Below are 16074 nucleotides of genomic sequence, written 5' to 3'. Positions count from 1 at the left end.
GGTCTCCTCTCTTTCTGCCTCTCTTCCACTCATCCTGAAAGTAAAAGGGATACATGCCTCATTATAATGACTTAGTTTATGAACTATCAAGAGCACATAGGTGTCAGCATGACACTGTGCTGTTCAGGGCCCACCCTGAAAGTTAATCTGACCAAGGCTTCAGGGCCTACCTAGAGAGTTACCTCTGGGAGATATTGTAGGCAGCTTTGACCCTGGACTAATCCATGGTGATTTCATTGTAAGTAGACAGGATGGGGGAAATTCTATAAGAGGGCCCTACAGATAGGCACCTAAATAAATAAGTTAGCTTTTCTACATTTCCTCTTTGAAAAAAGAGGATGCCTGGTTCCACCCCCAGTCCTGCCCCATTCTGCCTCCAGATGTGCCCCATTCTTCCCGAGCCCCACCCCCACGCCTCCTCGAGTTTGAAGGCCGCATTTAGAAGCCTTCGAGCATGACTGGATGTCAACGCAATGACATCACATGCATGCGCGTGTCCATACGACATCATCACGGTGATGGCCACGCATGCGCTAAGGCTTCCATACGCAGCCTCTGAGCTCAGGATTTCTAAAACCCAGACAAACTGCCAGATTTTGGAAATCTCTTTGGGCGCTCAGGCAGTCCTCTAAAAAGAGGACATGTCTGGGTTTTCCCAGACATATGGTAACCCTAGCCTAAAGTTAGGTGCCTAACTTAATTAGCAGATTGGCTTCAATTACGAGCTTTAACAAGCTTATAATTGAAAAAAAAAAAAAAAATGAATTGGGTAATAGCACCTATCTTCTTAGACACAATTCTACAAAAGATAGGCGCCTATCTCCAAAGTAGACACGTTTAGGGGGCAGAAAAGGACTTGGGAACAATATAATGTAGACCTTTGAAACCATGACCTACATTACGGGTGCCTAAATTTTCGTTAGGCGTGATTCTGTAATAGACGCCTAAATGTGATTGTCAAGAGATAGGCACCTACATTATAGGTGCCTATCTTTTTAAATCCATTTAAAGAATTTTCCCAATTTTCCTGATATCTCCATATCTTTTGTCTTATGTTGCATGTCATAGGAGTTAGAGCTCAGGAGTAATAGAAACCAAAATATACGCTCCTGGATTCTATATCAAGTGCCCAAATATTGGCTCACTGCTGAGATGTACATGCAACTTGTTGAGCAAGCCATCAACTAAGACTAATTGGGCGCTAACGGCCAATTATTGACATTTATTGGCAGCAGCTGGGATTTGCATGTGTATCTGGCTGCACACTATTCTATTATGTTAGGCACTGAAATCCCATAGCGCATAGCCCATCATTGCGTTGCATCCGTGCAGATGGCCTCCTGAAATAGCCCCAAAGATACGGGGTTTGTGTGGGGCCCAGATTGGGGGCGGAATGGGGCAGGATAGGGAGTAGGGGCCATGTGTCCTCTTTTAAGAGGACAAAATCTAGCAACCTTAAACATGCAGGAATCTGTACTAAGAGTAATTATATTAAAGGTGTGTACCCTTTATAGAATCATGGTTAGTACCGATCTTTTCGGTTGCTCATTTCTGAGCACAATTTATAGAATCCATCCCATAGTCTGCAGAGAATTCCACACCTTCTTGGAAATAGGGAGAAGTCAGAACAACAGAGCAAATTTTTATCTCTATCTCTATTTCCTTGTTCTATATTGCTCTATCTGATATGCAGGACAGAGCGGTCTATAAAACAAAAAATAAACCCCAACATAGATAGGAACTCCAAGCAATGATAGGAAAGATTCACATTCATATAAGAACAAAATCAATAATAATGTACAGCAGAACCAAAGGATCTGGTGATCAGTAAAACGGCAAAACCATACACTGAGTCGTGTGTTAAAAGCTTGCTCAAAAAGCCAAGTTTTCAATAAAGTTTTAAAGGTCTTAAGAGAGCCCTCGGTTTGAAGTAGTAAAGGCACCGAATTCCAGAATGCAGGAGCTGCGAAAAAGAAGGCCTTTGATGGAAAAAAAATTGTCATTGTCTCAGGTATAAAGACTCAAAAAAAAAGAAAGTGACATAAACATATATTAACAGAATACCTGGCAGAATACCAAACCTGGCACCACACACCACACCCACACTCTGTCAAATCTCTGCCCATTTAAACATCCACCAGCAAACTGCATGCGTATAGAACATAAGCACATAATTATAAAATATGGTAAACCAGGATTATTGGCATATATGGTTGTATATGTGCACCTTTCTGGAAGCCCTTTCTGGAAACGTCAATCGCTCCTCCTAAACTTACTTGCTCCACTTCATCACTGACGCTGAAACCGTGGATTGAAGACAAAGTTTTATTTTATTTTTCTTTCCAGCTTATGATTTATCTTTAATCTTATCTATTGTTTTGCCTTTTGTCTTTGTTTTGTTCTATTTCTATCATTTAAATTTCTCCAGAATTCTACTGTTCAATGACTCCCCCTTCTGCTTCTATTCCTTTCTCTCCTCTCTTCTACCATCCAAAGTATTTAGATCAATGCTGTCTTGTTAAAATGTTTATTTTATTTTTATTTTTCCTCTAACTCTACTTTTCACTTCTCTATTACCCTCCAGGTACTTTAGTTAGATTGTGAGCCTTCGGGACAGTAAGGGAATTTTTCAAGAACCTTTCTTATTTCTAATCTTAATGTATATTTTCTGTAAACCGCTTAGAACCTAACGGATGTAGCGGTATATAAGAAATAAATTACATTACATTACTCTGCTCATTTATGTGCATACTTGACACCTAAAGGTTGGTGCCCACTTTAATACGAGTAGCTCCTTCTATTTATCTATTCAATTTTTTATACCGTTCAAAACGGTTTACATTAATTTATTCAGATACTCAAGCATTTTTCCCTGTCTATCCCGGCGGACTCACAATCTACCTAATGTATCTGGGCCAATGGGGGGGGGAGGATTAAGTGACTTACCAAGGGTCACAAGGAGCAGCCTCAGGGTGCTGAGGATGTAGCTTTAACCACTGTGCCACACCCCACATTCTAAACATTCTTTGTTATGTGCAAAAATGTTCAGTTACATTTCCCTTTGAGCATTAGTTACTATAGAAAAATTAAAATCAGAAGTGATAGGCAGTATTAATGCACATTTCCCAAACCTGACATATTCCAATTAATAATTTCAAAATAAAATATTTTTTTACCTTTGCTTTTTCCCCATTTCCCTGCGTCCACTACTTCAGTTCAGCATCTCCTCCTCTTTCTTCTCCCTCCTGCACTTCCACAGTCCAGCATCCCCCTGCATAGCCTAGTACCTTCCTGAACCTCTCCTCAGTAACCCAGCATTTCCTTTGTCTCTCTCTTCCCCTATGTAGTCCAACATCAACCAGGCCCCCCTCTCTTTCCCCTGTATGTTCAATGGTTCAGTATCTCGCCTGTCTCTTTTCTCCTTCTCCCTAATGCCCAGTACCTTCCTATTCACCCTCCTTCCTGGTTCACCATGCAGCATCTCCCCTTTTCTTGCATGTGCAATGTAACATTCTTGGACCTCTCTTCCCCCCATTCTGCATCCCAGATAGCCATACTGGGTCAGATCAATGGTCCATCTGGCCCAGTATTAGGGTTACCAAACGTCTGGCAGGGAGGAAGTCTGTGTATGCGCAGACTTCCTCCCTGCCCGTCAAGAGCAGGTAGCAGGGGAGGCGAGGGCTAGGGATCCGGATTTTCTGACTGGAAAATCTGGAAACCCTACCCAGTATACTATTTCCACAGTGGTCAATCCAGGTCAAAAGTACCTTGCAGAAACCCAAACAGTAGTAGCATTCTAAGCTACCGATCCCAGGGCAAACAGTAGCTTCCCCCATGGCTGTCTCAATAGCAGACTATGAACTTTTCCTCCAGGAACGTATGCAAACCTAAAAACAAACAACCCAGTTACGCTAACTGCAGTTACCCTATCCTCTGGCAATGAGTCCCATAGTTTAACTATTCTTTGAGTGAAAAAAATATTTCCTTCTATTTGTTTTAAAGTTATTTCCTGTAAATTCACTGAGTGTCCCCTAGTTTTTGTAATTTTTGAAAGATTAAAAAAAAAAAATCAATTCACTTTTACCTATTTTATGCAACTCAGGATTTTGTAGTGAAGTGGTGTGTGACAATGCACGTGAACACATTAGAGGGAGCATAGCCCACTTGAGAAAATTACCACCATGATTTAGAATAGCTGTTTGGTACTGACATTTCCAGTAGTAATGCTGTTCTTATGATTTTCTCATTTACAACGATCACTTATTTTCTTTCTGTGAACTTTGTATTTGTAGGAACAGGAATATGCTTGGTAATCATAACTTCATTCTCCACAAATCTACCAGGGTGAAGATCCCAGTGTTTTCCTGGTCCTGTGATCTTGAGAAGAGAAGACAGAGGGAACATGATCGAAACATTCAAGATATTGAAGGGAATTGACTTAGTAGAGAAAGAGAGATTGATCATCCTCTTCAAGGTGAAGAGAATGAGAGGGCACTCGCTAAAGTTAGAAGGGAAAAGATTCTGTACAAACGTAAGAAAGTTCTTCTTCACTCAGAGAGTGGTAGAAACCTGGAACGCTCTTCCAGAGGCTGTTATAGGGGAAAGCACCCTTCAGGGATTCAAGACAAGGTTGGATACGTTCCTACTGGAACAGAACATATGCAAGTAAGGCTAGACTCAAAAAGGGCACTAATTGTTGACCTAAGGGCCACTGCATGAGCGGACTGCTGGGCACGATGGACCACTGGTCTGACCCAGCAGCGGCAATTCTTATGTTCTCATAATGTTTGTACAGTTTTCAACCTTACTGTGCCTTTCTGTATATAGGGCCCCTGCCATCAGCATGTCAAAACCAGCAATGAGATGTAGAACCACTTCCAGCTCCATTCTACAGAATCTGCATTTATTATATACCACTTATAGCCTAAGTGGTTTACATTCAGTTGCTCAAGCATTTTTTCCCTATCTGTCCCAGTGGGCAATAAGTGACTTGCCCAGAGTTACAAGGAGCAGTGTGAGATTTGAATCCACAACCTCAGGGTGCTGAGGCTGTGGCTCTAATCACTATGCCGCTTACTCTGTCTACCAGCTTCCCTGTGCTGTCTCTGAGCCATCTTGTTTCCCATTTCTAGTTTTAAGTTCATCTCTCTTTCACCATTCCTGTGTCAGATTTTTGATCTAGTGAGTGTTTTCTGAAATAACACCGTGTTCTTCTCATTTGTGCATTATCCAATTGCTCTTCTCTGTCTGCTTGTAATGCACATGTAAGACATTCAGATAAATTTAGCACTGGCGTGGTGACAGCACTGGATACCAGAGTTCCTCTTTTACTGACTTTGGTGAGATACACTGGGACTGAGTTGACTCTGTTGGCAGCCCACATTCATTTTATAGGTTGCCTTGCTGCTCTTCTGTGACTCTCGTAAACTCAGTGATACATTCAAGTGTGAGTGGCATGAAAGGCATAGAGAAGGTGGAGAGGGACAGATTCTTTAGACTAGCAGGGACAACTAAAACAAGAGGTCATTCAGAATAACTGAGAGGAGACAGGTTCATAACGAATGCAAGGAATTTCTTCTTCACTCAACGGGTGGTAGACACCTGGAACGCGCTTCCCGGAGAGGTGATAAGACAGAGTACAATTCTGGGGTTCAAAAAGGGACTGGATGACTTCCTGGAAGCGAAGGGGATAACAGGGTACAGATAGAGGTTTACCTTACAGGACATTGAGCGAATAGGGTATGGACATTTTAGGTTAGGTAGGGAAAACTTTCAGGTCATGGACCTGGAGGGCCGCCGCGGTCTGACCCGGCAGAGGCAATGCTTATGTTCTTATGAGTTGTAGAAGCAGCCTACCATCTTCAGAATGGCCTAAGAAATGTTTGTACAAGACAATCTAGACCGCCTGCTAATATTCTTCAACTCTTTCAAAGAGCAACTACTTATAAGAGGTGAAGAGACAAATAAGTTCTCATTACTTATTTTCTTGCCAGTAAGTATGATGATGCACGTGATTTTAGTGATGTAAGAAATGAGATGAGATGAAAGCCTTTCAGAAGTACCGGCTTTCTTATCTAGATGCAGAAAATATTTTAAGGTTGTGCATTTGATAGTATCCTTTCAAGTTGGGTTTTACTGAACCGCAGAAGAGCTTCTTACTGTGGACCAGTGAGATAAATGCTTCGATGCTCATAGGAATTGAATGAGTGTTGGAGCATTTACCTCACTGGCCCACGCTAAGAAGCTCTTCCGCGGTTTAGTAAAAGGAGGCCTCAGTCAGTTAATGCCCTTAAAATATTTAGTAAAGGCTACATCGATTCAAGAGCCCTTCTATGAAAGGGCATTAAGTATTAGGCTGAATTCATTATAAAGCAGGATTTAACATGTGGCAAGTCCAAAACGAATGTTGCATCCAGGGCAGGATTAATTCGTCGAGGGCCCCTAGGCACCAAGTACACTGAACTCCCCTACCCCGCCCCACCCCACCATGCGCCCAGGCGGAAACAGGAAGCTGCGTCAGAGGGAAGCTTTGGGCAAGCAGCACCGCTTGCACAATTACAGTTCCCGTTGCCTTTCTTACCCGCATTGCTTGCTTGTCTTACTTTCCGTCGATGGAGGGGGGCCGCGTTGCCGTTCGGGGTGGGGCCCGCATTGCTGATCGAGGAGGGGGGGGCTTGCGTTGCCGATCAATGCTGGAGGGGCCCATCGCCGTTTAGAAAAAACAATGTTGATGCCCTCCTTCATCGGGCCCCCCTGACCATTTCGGGCCCTAGGCACTTGCCTACTGGGCCTATTGGTTAAGCCTGCCCTGGTTACATCAAGAAGGAGCATCCCCAGTGTTTTGTACTCCAAGTCACGATAACATTCAGATTAACTTGTGGTTTCTGATTCCAATTATTGCGGAATCACTTATCACCTCCTATTTAGAAAACTGATCATTATTAACCACTTAGATCATTTTGAGAGGCGGTATATAAATACCTAAAATAAATAACATACGTTATAGCATTTTTTTGTTAAAACAATTGTGCAAAATAAACCTACAGAACAGCCAAACTGGGGGGGGGGGAGGGGGAAAGCCCACATGAATTGTACACGTCCCTGGAATACTGGGTATTTATTGGCACCCTAAGGAATTTAACTTGTACTCCCATTGCAGACATAAAAGTAAGCCCTGTGTTTACAGAAATGCCATTTTGCTTAATAAATCTTATAACGTAACATAAAATTTATTCGTATAGCGCAGTACCTTCCAGTTCTATGTAGTTCACACTACGAAGAGACTGCGCAAATTCTGGGAAGTACTCTTTAATCACTGCAGCCTTAGAAATGCAGAACCGTTGAGGACTGCTGCTAAAGAATCAAAATGGGAAGGGGTAAAACACGGACCTCACAGACCTGACGGACCTCGCGGATCTAAACCCGTACGGCCTTAAAAATCTGAGGTCCGTGTCGGTCCGTGTCCATGGCGCTTGTAGTTTCTGTCGCTGACAGACCTTGATGAGATTTTAGTGCTGACGGATCCGTCTCAGCATAGGGAGGGAAACATGTTAGGATCCATCAGCGCTAAAAATCTCTTCGAGGTCTGTCAGAGCCAGAGACTAGCGCTGGACTTTGGAGACTTCTTTTCCATAACCCACATCCAAAACCTATGTCCCCGCTCCCTTGGCTTCTGCTCTGCCGCTGCAGCACTAGTCTCTGGCTCTGACAGACCTCGAAGAGATTTTAGCGCTGACGGATCCTACCACTTTTCCCTCCCTATGCTGAGACGGATCCGTCAGCGCTAAAATCTCATCAAGGTCTGTCAGCGACAGAAACTACAAGCGCCACGGACACGGACCGACACGGACCTTAGATTTTTAAGGCCGTATGGGTTTAGATCCGCGAGGTCCGTGAGGTCCGCGTTTTACCCCTTCCCAATCAAAATCCGTACTCAAGTAAACAGGAAATGCCATTCCAGGAACTGCTCATTGCAACTGGGTTGTATTACATAGAACATTGAACATGGAATTGGAACATCCAGGTTGGTACTTTACAAAAGGCGTTGCTGAGCACATACAGTGGGAGTGGCCATTTCTAAACTGAACTAAACCTTAAGTTTATGTACCGCATCCTCTCCATGATTATAGAGCTCGGCACGGTTTACAAGGGCTTAATAAAGGAAGGTATAACACATTGGGTTTGGTGGTCGAGTATAGGGGGGAGGAGAGCATTACATTTTTGCGAAAAGCCTAGTTTTCAGGTGCTTACGGAATAGTTGAGGAAAGTGAGATCCTGCTTTCATCATTCTCATTTCGCCGTCCTCGTTCAATCCACCATCCTCTCTAGACTGGACTACTGCAACTCCATCTATATAAGCCTAACTAAGAAAAACCTCCATAGACTTCAGCTAATTCAGAACGCCGCGGCCAAGCTTATTTTCGCAAAAGGCAAGTTCGATCATGTCTCCCCACTCCTCTCCAAGCTTCACTGGCTCCCAATATACTCCAGAGTCCTCTATAAATGTGCCTGCATAGCCTTAAAGATTCTACATGGCGTCCTTCCTCCCGTTATCCCACTCTTTTGGAATTCCTCAAACCTACACTCCATTAGACCCTCCCAAAAACTGAAACTATCTTTCCCCTCTATAAAAGGTATATCCCGCGCAGGAAAACTTGGAACATCCCTCCCCTTTAGAACCACAGAACTCTGGAACAACCTCTCATCGCCGCTCAGAAATACAAGCTCCTTCCAATCCTTCCGCAAACACTTGAAAACTTGGCTCTTTTCAAAAATCTAATCACCTCCCGTTCTCTATTACCCTGTCCCTCTCTATCTTCTCAGTCCCTCTCCTATATCCCTTCATTGTAGTTCCTTTCCTCTTAACTTCTGTAAACCGTGCCGAGCTCTGCGCTTGCGGAGATGGCACGGTATACAAACCTAAGGTTTAGTTTAGTTGGAAGGAGACCTGATTCCGTAGTGGGGTAGTAAGGTTATTCCAAAGCCCTGTGATTCTGAAGAAGAGAGATTTTCCCATTTCAGTAAAAGAACTATGGGGCTCATTTTCAAAAAAGATAGAGACGTCCAAAAGACAGTACTTGGACGTCTTATTAGTCAAAGCATCCAAGTGGGCATTCTCAGAACAGACTTTCTAGACTTTCTGGTCGTTTTGTCTTCAGTGCATCCAAATTGTAAGGAGTTAGAAGCATGTTTAGGGTGAGTGTAGGACTTGGACGCTCGGCAGGCATAATCAAACCTGTAACAAAACATCCTGGGCTTTAAGACGTTTAAGACCTGTTTTAAAAGCATCTAATGTGAACCGCCTAGAACTATGTGGTAGGGTGGTATATAAAAATAAAATTATTATTATTATTATTAAATGTTAAAAAGGTGCCCAAACTGAACCAGATGACCACTAGAGGGATGCCCCCTTACTCCCCCAGTGGTCACCGAACCCCTTCCACCACCAAAAGATGTGACCCCCCCTCCCAGTTCATTTTTGCCTGTATTACAAAGGCGTGCTGAAAAGTTCTCAGCCCAAGCAACCAACGTTCTAAATTCTGAGAGTTATTTTGCCACTGTAGCCGCAGAGTGTTATCTTATTTTGTTAAGTGCCAATTTGCAGAAACGAAATTCTATGTTTGATATTGTTTCCGATCATTGACTGAACCATAGCTATGTCATTCTCTTCTCGGTTGGGTTGAGAACTTTTCAGCACCCCCCCTCTTACTGCTTCAGATGGTCACACATATATCATTCTGAGCCCAGCGAGCAGAGGGGCACTCTAAGGATTACTGCAGTGAATTTCACATTAAAAATCCCCGGTACAGATGCCACTATAACTTGCTTATATTGTATGGTGAGCTCTCCAAAACCTACCGTTCCTACATTAAGATTACCGTATTTTCACTCATATACCGCGCACCCGTGTAAAACGCGCACACAGGTATAGCGCGCAGGAAACTGTAATTTATGTAAATAAATTTTTATATACCGCGCACACCCGTATACCGTGCATGCCGCCCCGACTCTCCCGTCGCTGCCCAACTCTCCTTTCGCCCGCCCCGACTCTCCTTTAGCCCGCCCCGACTCTCCTCTCCCCCTTGAAGTCCTGTCCCCACCCTGAAAGCCTGATGCCCCCCCCGACGTCCGATTCACACCCCCCCCCCGCAGGACCGCTCGCACCCCCACCCCGAAGGACCGCTCGCACACACTCGCACCTGCACCCCCACCCCGAAGGACCGCTCACACCCCCACAGCCTCCCGACCCCCCCCCATCATGTAGAAGCTCCTACCGTTGTCCTGCTGCTTCCTCTTCCGGCGGTCCCGCCCTTTCTCTGACATCAGAGAAAGGGCGGGACCACCGGAAGAGGAAGCAGCGCAGACGCAGGGCTCACAGAAGGGCCGGGACAGCCGGCAGAGGAAGCAGCAGGACAACGGTAGGAGCTTCTACATGATGGGGGGGGGGATCGGGAAGCTGTGGGGGTGCGAGCGGTCCTTCGGGGTGGGGGTGCGGGTGCGAGTGCGTGCGAGCGATCCTTCGGGGTGGGGGTGCGAGCGGCCCTGCGGGGTGAATCGGACGTCGGGGGGGGGGGGAGAACTATGTAAAAAAAGAGTTGTAAAATGCGCTCACGCGTATAACGCGCATGGTTATGCACGGTTTGTAAAATCGTGTATAATGCACGCGTTATATGCGTGAAAATACGGTACACCTGCAGGCATAAAGTCTATTGTTGTGGTGTACAGGTGGGTACAGTAAGTTTTGGGAGGGTTTGAAGGGCTCACTGTACAATATAAGCAAGTTATAGGGACATCTATACCTGGGACTTTTTATGTGGCATTCATTATAGTACAGTGGTGCCTCGCATAACGGACGCCTCGTACAGCGAACGCTGCGCATAACGAACTTTTTGTCTTGCTCCCTATAACGAACTTCGTTTCACACAACGAAGTCGCCCGAGGGGCCCGGGGGGGGGCGGAACTACTCTCGCCGCTTCCTAATGTGAGCCGGGAACAGCAGCACCCTCCTGTCTGAATGCAGTGTTCCATCATCTCCCTCCACCTTACCTTAGATGCCGAGTTTTCCGGCTTTCTTTTTCAGCCAGCCACACACTTTCAAAGAGCAGCACATGCGCGCATGCTCTGTTGTTCAATCTTCTCCTCTGACGCAACCGGAAACCGGAAGTTGCAGGAGAGGAGAACATTGATCAACTTCAGCAGCTGCGCGTGCACAGCTTTTTGAAAGCGTGCGGCTGGGTGAAAAAGAAAGCTGGAAAACTCTGCATATAAGGTGAGGTGGAGGGAGGGAAATGTAGGGCTGCAGAATGAATTATTTTGTTTTACATGTATTCTTATGGGAAAACAGGGCTGCAGAACGAATTATTTTGTTTTACATGTATTCTTATGGGAAAACGCGTTTCACACAACGAACGTTTCACATAACAAACTTGCTCCTGGAACGGATTAAGTTCGTTGTGTGAGGCACCACTGTACTTCTATGCTTAGCTGTCTGAACACTTTGCCTGGAGGTCAGGAAAGCTTGCTTTTCTGCGTTTTTCATGTGGACATCTTTATATTTGGGAATGGCCAAAAAAGATAGATGTACTAAAGGCCAAAACGTCTAGATAAGTTATTTAAAAAACAAAAACTAGACCTCTTGCAGTTTTGAAAATAAACATTTTCTCTGCTGGAGTACCCAAACACTGACTTAGACATACAATCAAAAATACCTCTCCACATCTAAACAAATGCAGCAGTCATATTAATAGAATTTATCGAGGCTATAACTGGCAAACACTATTTTCTGAGCTAAGTTTTGTATGAGGTTACTTTGGTCTGCAATAAACATCGAGATGCTCGCTTCGCTGATGAGATTACGTAGCAGAGCTTTTATTAAAGCAGTAGACAAATTTTTCCCCCTCCCCACGAGATCTCATTTTCCCACCCCGTTCCTGCGAGTTCTTTTCCTGTTCCTGTCCCATTCCTGGAAAACTCTATACTCATCTGCACAAGCCTCAAACACTTTAAAATAATAAGTGTTTGAGGCATTTGTGGTTAAGGCAGAGCTTACAGGAATGGTGCAGGGACTGGAACAGCGAAAAAAACTCATGGTGATGTGTACAGGGAAATTAAGTTCTTGCTGGGACGGGGAAAAATCTGTCCCCGTGTCATTGTCTACATCAGGGCTGCCAAAATCCGGTCCTCGAGATCTAGTGGCAGGCCAGGTTTTCAGGATATCCACAATGAGCATGCATGAGAGAGATTTGCATACCAAGAAGGCAGTGCAGGCAAATCTCTCTCATGCATATTCTTTGTGGATATCCTGAAAACCTGGCCAACCAGTAGATCTCGAGGACCGGACTTGGGCAGCCTTGCTCTACAACATAGTAGTATTAAAAGAGTACCTAGGTCTGGGCAACAAGGAAAATGGCAGCTACTCGTATGTCCTCCAGGTATTGATCCATAAGTGTTGATAAATAGCAGTATATTTCCACCCTAGTGTGAAGAGTGGGCAGGGGCTGCATCAGAAAAAGAAAGCAGTGGGCATCCGCCTACCAGCTCATTCACGATGTTCACACAAGGTAGAATTCTGTCTATCTGATGCTGGAGCCATGGGCAGCCTTCCATTGGATGCCACTGAATAGCCAGATTGGTATTAAAAGTCTCCTGGGGGCATAAGGATTGTGCACAGCCTTAGTTGGTAAATCTCTTTATCGCTGGCCATATTAAACTTTCTGTATAATGGATACCAATTGCAATTTGATTGCACAATTATGTTACTATTACTTTTACTATTACTTAAATTGAACAAGTAATTTTAGCTTGAGTAGAAAGTATTTCTCCTAAAAAAAAAATTCTTCTCCAGCTTGATTGGTGCATTATTGACCATGTAAGATGATGAAGATTGTGATAATTAGAGATTAGGCATCAAAAGAAACAGCTCTCATCATATGCACTTTACTCAGTGATAGATTTGTATATCTACTTTCAAGTATTTTTTTTTAGTATTGTCACAAAGGACTGGGCTTTGATATTTCTCATTGAACCAGCATAATAATTTTATCCAAAGATGCGGTTGCACATAAGCTTTTTAGCTACACAGAATGACATGTTTTATTTCATTAATTTCACTTTTATATACCATAATATCACTAGTTCTACACAGCCTACAAAAAACATGCATAATAAGCAAACATAATAATATTTAGGAGGGGAAGTTATCAAACAGCCTTACGGCCTTGTCATGCCATTTGCCCATTAACCAGATTTAAAGGGCTCTAGCCATAACCTAATGCTCCCAAGCTGGAACCTAAATGGGCTGATTCCATTCCCCCCCATCGCATTCCCTCCAGTTAGACATACTCACTAGCAATCACATACCCATTTCCTTGATCAAGCCTCCCAACCTCTGATCACATCCCTTACTTTACCCCTTTAACTGTAGTAACACGAGATTACCTCTAGAGGTGCCATTCTGCAGATGGCACTGACTGGGCAGGAGCAAATGAGGATTGCTCCTGCCTGAAGATCACTAGACCACCAGTACAAAGCTGGTAGACCAGGTAAGATAGTGGGGGCCCTTTGAAGGGTAGGGGGCTTGATGGGATGAAGGGGAAGTGGCATTGTCCATTTTATGGTCTGTTCTGGGAGCAGGTTGCTGACTCCTGTGGTAAATCAAGATGCAGTAAAAGCTTGCATTTTACTGCACCTTAATAACTCCCTTCCTTATCCATCATAAGATATCCTTTAAAAAATAAATTTAGATTGTGTACCCCCACTCAGTTTGAAAAAGTTTTAATAATGTTCACTAACTAGAATGAGCATACTCTCACACATATACCTCATGAAACAGATGATAGTGGAAACCTCACCTTCTACTTCACTCTCAACTGACTGCCTCATAGTTTTGATGTTCAGAGCTGAGTGCGTCTGGTAGGGTTATAGAAATGGTAAGTAGTAGTAGTTTGCGCCTGCTGTAACAAGGTTTGTGTTTACTCATAATGCAGGCATCCATGCCGAAACACGATAGTCCTCTGTATCAATCCTCCTTGTGAATAAAGACTCATCGTTTGACTTCATCATTGTCTGGCAGTATTTTTTATTGTCTTCACCTACTTTGATTTTTTTTTTTTTTTTTTTGCTGATTACCCTTGTGAGGTTTCCTATTCTCATCTTCTGTAACATTTTCATAAATAAAAAGTAGTCAGATTTTTTTTTTCCCCAAGTTCAGCTATATACACTCTGGGTTACACTGTAAAGGCAGGCTGTTGTCATTTTGCTAGAATTATGTCTTAGATTTATTATCTGGATTTTTTAATCTTTTTTATTATTTCCATTTTGTATCCCTTAAATTTTTCTTATTACTAGTGGATAAGAACATAAGAATAGCGTTACTGGGTCAGACAAATGGACTATCAAGCCCAGTAGCCCATTCTCACAGAGGCCAATTCAGGTCACTAGTACCTGGCCAAAACCCAATGAATAGCAACATTCCATGCTACCAATACAGGGCAAGCAGTGGCTTTCCACATGTCTTTCTCAATAACAGACTGTGGACTTTTCCTCCAGGAAATTGTCCAAACCTTTCTTAAAACCAGCTACGCTATCCGCTCTTACCACAACCTGTGGCAATGCATTCTAGAGCTTAACTATTCTCTGAGTGAAAAAAAAATTCCTCCTATTAGTTTTAAAAGTATTTCCCTGTAACTTCATCGAGTGTCCCTTAGTCTTTGTAATTTTTGATGGAATGAAAAATCAATCCACATGTACCCATTCTACTCCACTCAGGATTTTATAGACTTTAATCATATCTCCCCTCAGCCATCTATTTTCCAAGCTGAAGAGCCCTAACCTTTTTAGTCTTTCCTCATACGAGAGGAGTTCCATCCCCTTTATCATCTTGGTCGCTCTTCTTTGAACCTTTTCTAGTACCACTATATCTTTCTTGAGATAAGGAGACCAGGATTGAACACAATACTCCGGATGAGGTCGCAACATGGAGCGATACAGGGGCATTATAACATTCTTAGTCTTGTTAACCATCCCTTTTTTTAATAATTCCCAGCATCTTGTTTGATTTTTTTGGCCGTCTCCGCACATTGGGTGGAAGGTGTCATCATATTGTCTATGGTGTCACCCAGATCCTTTTCTTGGGCACTAACCACCAAGGTGGACCCTGCATCTGATAACTGTTATTCAGGTTATTCTTCCCAATGTGCGTCACTTTACATTTGTCCACATTAAATTTCATCTGCCACATGGACGCCTAGTCTTCCAATTTCCTAAGGTCTGCCTGCAGTTTTTCACAATCCGAATGCATTTTAACAACTTTGAACAGTTTAGTGTCGTCTGCAAATTTAAACACCTCACTCGTCGTTCTAGTTTCCAGATCATTTATAAATAAGTTAATAGCACTGGTCCCAGTACAGACCCCTACAGCACTCCATTGTTTTACTCTCCTCCATTGAGAAAAATGACCATTTAAGCATACCCTCTGTTTTCTATCTGATAACCAATTCCTAATCCATAACTGAATTTTGCCACCTATCCCATGACTCTTTAATTTTCTCAGGAGCCTCTCATGAGGAACTTTGTCAAAAGCTTTCTGAAAATCTAGATACACTACATCAACTGGCTCATCTTTATCCACATGTTTATTCACCCCTTTAAAGAAGTCAAACAACCGGCTCACCTTTATTCATTTTGTTTGCATTTTTCCTCTTAAATTGTTTTCTCTTCAGTTGCTTTTTGTAATAATTGTAAGTTTAAAATGTTCAATAAACAAAATATTAAAAGAAAAAATAGTCAGAACAGATGTGCAGGGTTCCTGGTAAGACATATCACAAAACAGAACTCACAAAATTGAACAATATCAATCCGATTTTGCCTAGCAGACCTTTCTGGTTGCAGTAAAAAGCCTTTAGGCTTAATTTCTCTCAAAAAATGAAATATCAAACAGCCTAATTTAAACCGTACAAGTTGTTTTATAGGTTGCCTATGTAACAACTCTAGATTTAGCTTTATTTGCTTAATCAGGGAACATCAAGAAACCAGCCATGGCACAACCTTCTGTGCAGTTTGATGATTTTGATGCAC

General features: G+C 43.2%; 1 protein-coding gene across 3 annotated transcripts in view; it reads left to right on the top strand.

Annotated features, from left to right (window-relative positions):
• KCNQ5 (potassium voltage-gated channel subfamily Q member 5) overlaps positions 1-16074 on the top strand; it is a 919416-nt gene that overhangs the window by 206229 nt on the left and 697113 nt on the right. The window lies entirely within an intron of this gene.

This window comes from Geotrypetes seraphini, chromosome 3 (genome assembly GCF_902459505.1).
Source record: "Geotrypetes seraphini chromosome 3, aGeoSer1.1, whole genome shotgun sequence".
Lineage (NCBI taxonomy): Eukaryota > Metazoa > Chordata > Amphibia > Gymnophiona > Dermophiidae > Geotrypetes > Geotrypetes seraphini.
This window is presented reverse-complemented; position numbering and strand designations above follow the sequence as displayed.